This window comes from Miniopterus natalensis, chromosome 16 (assembly GCF_054644295.1).
Source record: "Miniopterus natalensis isolate mMinNat1 chromosome 16, mMinNat1.hap1, whole genome shotgun sequence".
NCBI classification, from domain to species: Eukaryota; Metazoa; Chordata; class Mammalia; order Chiroptera; family Miniopteridae; genus Miniopterus; species Miniopterus natalensis.
The window spans coordinates 34368570-34375936 of record NC_142096.1 but is presented as its reverse complement, the minus strand read 5'-3'; positions in this window follow the sequence as shown (position 1 = coordinate 34375936).

Here is a 7367-nt window from a genome sequence, read left to right as displayed (position 1 = left end):
CATGTGATGAGCCCATAGCCAAAGCTTTCTCTATGGACCTTTCAAAGTATCCTACCCCGCCCTCTGCCCAGAAGTTTCCCCTACCTAGCACATCCTCCTGGTTAGTGACAAGCTAAGCCCTAAGGCTCACCCAGCACCTCCTCCTCGAAGCCCTCCCCGGCTCCCAGCAGGCAGCTGACCGCTCCCCCCTTACACGGCCCTCTTGTCCTGTGTGTGATCATGAGACTCCTTGTCTAGTCTGGTCCCTCACCTAGACTGCTGGACCCAAAAGGCAGAAACCGTGCCTTGTTTGCTTCTGCATTCCCAGCACTTGGCACACCTCTCGGTGACCCAAGGACCAGGAGCTATTGAGTTTTTTTAATCACCGAACAGCAGAACCAGGGATGGGGGGCGAGGGGGGGCGGGGGGCTGTCAAGATCACCCGGCCTTAGGAGACTGGAAGTGAGCTCAGGACCAGCAGCAGCCTCATCTGGGAGCTTGTTACAAAATGCAGATTCCCTGGCCCCTCCCAGACCTTCTGAATAAGAATTTCTGGAGTGGGGCCCAGTAATCTGTATTGTAGCAGGTTTTCCAGAGCATTCGTACTCCTACGAAATTTTAGAAGCTCCAAGTCTGTTGGACTCCCTTCACCCCCATCCCTGCAGGGATGGAAAGTGGAGACTTGGTGAAGGAAACTTTCCCAAAAGTCACACGTTCAGCGAAGGGCAGAGGGAACCCTCAGTCCTGTGCTCTCCTGAGCATCCGCAGGGTCAGCCCTTCCCAGGACAAGCTCCTCCATGGGACAAGCACAGTTCCCATTCGAGGGCTTCTCCTCTCCCTCCTTCCCTCCCTCCCTCCCTCCTTCCCCACCCCCCACCTCCAGCCCCCATTTGGGGGAAATAGCTCAGGCTCTCTGGTTAAGGTTATTCCTTTGCAGGCAAATGGGAATAATCTTGCCCCCCAGTCATCTCAGATCAACCCAAAGAGCATGTTACCTCCAAGGTGGTACCCTAGGCACCCCCAGATAGAACTCTGACTCCTGTACTTCCCAGCTGTCAAGGGGATGTTTCTGGAATGGTTTGTCTGGGAAAAATTAGGGGAAAGGACTTGGGAAATTAAAACAGTCCACTGAGAGGGCAGGAGTTATCTTTAAACTCACCCTCCATCAATTGTCATCCCTGTTCCCACAGCCAGCCCTCGGAGCCCCTAGCACCCCCTCCTTCAGCTGTGACAACAGGATTTGTTTTTCTCTGCAGTGGGCTCGGGGTTATACATACAGGCAACTAGGTGAATGTTCTGTGAGGTCGTTAGGGTTTCTCAGAATGAGTCATTTTTTCAAAAATAACAAAACCTCTCGACATCACTTGATTTCAGCATTCTGGCCAGGCTCTTGTAACCTCTTTTGCAATTGCATTCCTTCTTCCTCGGCTGATGACACGTCGCCCTCCCAGCAGGGCCTTGCTGATAGACAAAGAAACCAAGCCCAGGATCGGCAGGGCCTGGTCCAGAAAATATTTAGCTTTCAGATGGGAGGGAATGTCTGGAGGCTCTGGAGGGCAGCGGGTGAGAGGCGTGCAGGTCGGACAGGCGGCCCTGGCTGCTGGCCCGCGGTTCCTCGCTGGGCTTTGACAAACCGCCCTGCCGCACGGCCTCCTCTGTCCTCATTGGGACTGGCTCAGAATCCTAAGAACAATAACTAACGTTTGCTTGTGACAGTTTTACAAAGCACATTTCACTCCCAACACCTCATGCACAGATGAGAACATCAGGAGCTCCTGGAGACAGAGAAGTTGAATGGCTTGCCCTAGTTCTTGCAGGTGACAATAATGAGAGTCCCTGCTTACTGAATCCAGCACTGCACTCCTCAATTCTGACACATAGGTTAGGATTCTCCCCATTCTCAAGACGGAGAAACTGAGGCTCAGAGAGGTTAAGTAGCTTGCCCAAGATCACACAGTGTGTGGCAGAGCTGGAAGTGGCACCCAGGGGGTGCCTGCCTTCAGAGCCTGTGTCTTTCCCAAAGCATCACATGCAAATGCTGCTCTCAAAGCACATTGCCCATGATGTTGCCAACACTCAGCCTTATACATTTTAATCAGCATTTAACGTGCCTCTGTCCTATGAGTGCCTAAGGGCAACGAGAGGGGTTATCTCTGTGCCCTAGGCACGCAGCTCACTGGTTGACATATGCACACAAGCAACCATCACCAGATGAAGTCAGTGATGGACTCGACAGCTGGCCTCAGACTGTGGACCTGGACACGTCCCCTGTGCACACGGCCACTCCCGTTCTGAGCCCTCGGGGCACCACACATCTCAGCCTGACTCCTTTGCTTCCTGGCCTCAGTGACGACAGCCTGCCTCTCTGGGTCCCAGCTTTCTCCTTTGTGCGGACGTGTAGTGGGACAGGAGACACAGAGAACCCTCAGGTGCAATGGCTCTGAATGTCGAATTTTCTCAAGAGGTCAGGGCCGAGAGCATTTGTTGGTTGAATATTTGTCCAACAAAAGGGCGGAGAAATACTCATAAACAGAGTTTGTACCATAGGCCCAATAATACTCTTTGCATTTATTTTTTAATTGTATTTTTATTAAAGAATAGTTGGCATACAATATTATATTAGTTGTATGTGTGCAATATAGTGATTCGACATTTCTATATCTTACCATGCGACCGCCCCAGTAAGTCTAGTAATCATCTGTCCCGTGCATAGCTCTCACACTATTATTGACTGTATTTCCCTTCCCTTTTTTCACCCATCTCCCCACTCCCTCCCCTCTGGCAACCATCAATTTTTTCTTTCCTTCTATGAGTCTGCTTTCCTTTGTTCATTTGTTTTGATTTTTTTAAACTCCACATATACGTAAAATGATACAGTATTTGTCTTTTTCTGTCTGACTTATTTCATTTAGCATCATACCCTCTAGGCCCATTTATGTTGTCACAAATGGTAAGATTTTATTCTTTTTTATGCCTGAATAATATTCCATCATTACTTCTTTATCAATTTATCTATTGCTGGACACCAGGTCTCCCCCAAAGCTTGGCTATTGTAAATAATGTTGCAATGAACCTAAGGATGCATACATATATCCTTTTGAATTCGTGTTTTTGTTTTCTTTTGAGAAATACCCAGAAGTGGCATTTAGTTTTGTCTCTGTAAGATCCTTGCACAAAAGAGGAAGTGGAACCTCAGAAGCCTTAATTCTATGTGACTCAAATCCTGTGTGAATGAAATACGTACATATGCACCTAGTATCGCTATTGTTTTTGGTTCTGCTTAAGACTCCTACTAGCTGTCACTTTCCTGCCACCTCCAGCCCCTTCCTGCCACCTCATCCCCAGGCTGGGTTGAATGACCCTCCAGCACCTCGGGGCACACATTGCTTTCACATCGAAACCTCCTGCTTATTTATCTATGTTCCAGGAGACTATGCACCCAGGTTTGTTTATCTACTTCCTACTACTCTCTGTGCCCGGTGGCTCTTTGTATCTCTAGCACTTAGCCAGAGTGCAGCCCGGAGCTGCCACTGAAGAAATGTTTGATGATTGCACAACTCCACCAGTCCCTCACTCTTGCAGAATCCTTTGTTCTCGGGACATGTCCATGCATCCTCCACACAATAGCCCCGAGAACTAAGTAGTTGTTCCCTCTTTCTGCCCATTTTGAAGAGGCTAAAGCTCAGAATGCTGACTGACCTGCCCCATAGCCAGGCAGGGGTAGTGCTCGCACTCATATTGCAAGATCTCAGTTGAGGAGATTTGGGGGAGCCTTGAAGGCCGCCTAACCCAGAGCTCTTCAAACATGTTTTTTTCCAAAGGAATCTTAGTTTTTCCTTCTTTCCTTAGCGAAATCTTACTCAAAATCATACTATAAAAAGTTTGGAGGAGGACCTGCTCTTGATAAAGGAAAAGTAGAAAAAGTGAACACCCATCAGTTTAACCCTTCAACCTACCCTCAGGAAAAGCGGGGAAGGTACATGAACCCCATGGAAAACCACTGATCCAGATAAACGTGCTAGAACTCTTACAAATACATTCTTTTATTATTATTATTGTAACTTTTAAAAATTATTTTTAATTATAGTTGACATACATTGTTATATTAGTTTCATGTGCACAACATATAATTCCACATTTATATACCTTACAAAGTGATCACCACTATAAGTGTAGTAACCATCTGTCACCGTACAAAGCTATGACGATATTATCGACTTTAGTCCCTATGCTGTGCCTTACATCATTTATTTCTATATTTACATTCTCCTTCAACATTAACACCCCAATTCCCCAAGGTTGTCTTTCTCATTCAAAACCAACCTCCCCTTGGCCACCTCTGTGTCAAACACCATGCTAAATGCTTTTGAGGATACCAAGTACATTGGGCCGGGGGGCCACGGGTCTCCTTTGGCCCCCAGTCTTTCTGTTTCCTGCCTGGGAACCTTGGGAAGGTCACTTAATCTCTCCCTGAGCCTTGACTGTTTCATCTGCAAAATGGCCCGAAGGCTTGGATCGGATCAGAGTCGATTGCCTCACGCAGGTAAACACGCCATGCAGGACTCGCCCAAGCGTTGATGACATCTGCTGTTTCACAGCTCTCCAAAATGCTGAGAGGAACCACTGGGAGGACCTGAAATCAATCCCGGATGAGCACACTGCTTTACTTTAATAATGATGCATTTATATTTACCGCCACTCGTCTCCCGAGTGAGTTGGGTTCACATTTGTGACAGTGATGTTTCTGCTAAAGATATTGACTTAAGAATGAAAAGTGGAGTGAGTGCATCTCATATACCAAGAAGCGATGTTTCAGGTGGGAAACAGATGTAGCCGCAGAACGGCACAGCCCCTGAACGCAGGGCCTTGGGAGACCCAGAAACAGAGTCGAAGAGAGTGAAGGAGGAACGCAGGTCGGGAGGGGAAGAGGCGGAGGGCATCCCTCCGTGTGGGGCTCCTGTTTCCCCACCTCCAGCCGCTGTCTCCCTGGAGGTGGTGACAGGTACCGAGCAGTACAAATTATCCTACCAGGTAGGGATGTATGAGTTGGAAGCCTCCCAGATTCCCTGCAGGTGTCCAAGGAAAGGAGACAAAGTGGTCTCCAGAAAAAGCCTCCAAGAGCCACTTTTCCTCTCTGCCTCTTGTATCTGCGTCTCAATCTGAAAGGCAGCAGCTTGCTGGCGGTGGCAGGGTTCTGCAGGAGCCTCGGGTGCCAACTTCGAAGTCATGTATTATTTTTAATGATAATAATAATCCCCTAACATGTGTATAGTGGGCCCAGTCCTTTCACAACCTGGTTCTGCTGCCTTTGAAATCCCTGTGTCTGGGGAAGAAGAAGTCTAGAGGCCATCAGCCCTCCTTGGCAGATGAGGAAACTGAGGCTCAGGATGGCTGGAGTCACCGAGCAGAGGTGTAGCGGTGCCTGGACTGGAACCTGGAGGTTTTCACTCCTACTCCAGTCCCCCTTCTAGAACCCTTTCCTTTCCTCCCAGAAATACCCAGTAACCGGAACCCTGTAAGAGCAGTGGTGGAGAGCAGAGGCGAAATGCCCCTTGTTTGCAGACTCCCCTGGTCAGCCCAGGGCTCTGGCAAGCGCCCGGCCTCCTTGCATGACAGCATTGCCCAGGGCATCAGAAAGCCAGGCCGGGCCAGCAGCATCCTTGCAAATTCTTGGCCTGGTGCTCTGGGCTCTCGCCAGCACACCCAGGTCTCTTGTCTTCCTCCTGTGGTTGGGTCACAGAAGGCAGATTCCCCCGGGGCACCCATCGCCTTTCCCTTTCTCACAGCCCTGGAGCCTGCAGGCTGAGGTGAAGTTCAGAGGTCTCGGGCCACAGTGGGAGGCACGTGGCGTGATGTTTTCAAATGGTGGGAGGCCAGAGTTTAGACAGTGTCTCTCTCTGGAAACAAACGAAAAATCGCATAACCAAGGAAGTTCTGGGAACCATCTTGCAACCAAAAAAAGCTAGCAGAGTGAAGGCAGAGTGAAGAAATAGAGAAAAACCTGGTCTCCTGGGGCATCTTTGAGCTGCTGGATCAAGAACTGCCTGAAGCACATGCTCTAGACTTTTTATTTACAGAAGACAATAAATTCTCTTAGTTACATAGGTCAGCTGGAACTGGGTTTTGCTACTTTCAACCAAAAGATTCCTGATACTGCCCCTCGAGCTCTGAAACACAATATAATAGTTTTAGTTTTTGTAATAAACATGACATAATATTTTAACGCCATCATAGGCACTGTTTCAGCTGTGATGTCAGTCAGGTAAGTGTTGTTTGCCTCATTAAGGTCAATACAAAATAGAAATGAGGCTTTACCTCCTTACTGCTCACACCCACCTCTACCTGGCCCATGGCAACACAATACAATTTGCTACAAGAATGTGTTGATTTCAAAACATGTCCACAGATTCTTGAACCTCCTCACATCAAAAGGTAGAGAGTGATTTCCTTCCACTTGAATATAGTCCAGCCTTAGTGACTGACTCCTATTTAATAAAATGAAGTAGAAGTGACACTGTGTGATTTCCAAAGGTACATCATAAAAAGCAATGCTGCTTCCACTGGTACTCTCTCAGGATGCTCCTCCTGGGAGCCCCGCCACCATGTTGTAAGGAAGCCCAAGCCACATGAAGAGGTTGTTAAAGGTGTTCTGCTGACAGTTCCAGCTACGGTCCCAGCCAGCAGCCAACGGCAACTCTAGACCTGTGGACAAGCAGCCTTCAGATGACTCCAGCCCCCTGCCTTCCAGTTGCCACAGCTGAAACTGAGTGGAACTGAGATGAGTGATTCCTTGCCAAACTCTGCCCAAGTTGCAGACTCAGAAGCAAAATAAATGTTGTTTTATGGCACTAAGTTTTAGGGTTGTTTTTTGTGCAACAATAGAGAACCGGGTCGAAAAATAACTATCAAACAGTTATAAAACGTGTATATTTTTCATCTCATCTGTTTACTCCCTATTACATCTTTTGATATAGTTGTTGTTGAAGCCCTCATTTTATAGATGGGAAAACTGAGATTCAGAGAATGAAGAGACTAGTCCAAGGTTCCCTCAGCTAGCATGTTACAAAGCTAGGAATTTAACTCATCCTTCAAAGACCTCCATCCTTCTGAAAATAAGAACTTCAGCACATATATCCTTACTTACCTCTAGTACTCAGGGGGAAAATGAGGCAACTTGACCTGAAAGCCAGTCACCTCCTCCAGCCATCACAATGGTCACAGTGACCATGCCCATTTGAGCCCCTCGAGCCAACTTGCACACAAGCCAGCAGAGTGGCCTTTCTGAAATGCAAACCTGTCCTTCTGAAGCCTTCAATGACTTTTTCTCCCCCCCAAATGCAATGCAACTTCCTTAGTGGGGCACCAATGCCCTGCCTGACCTGGCCCTG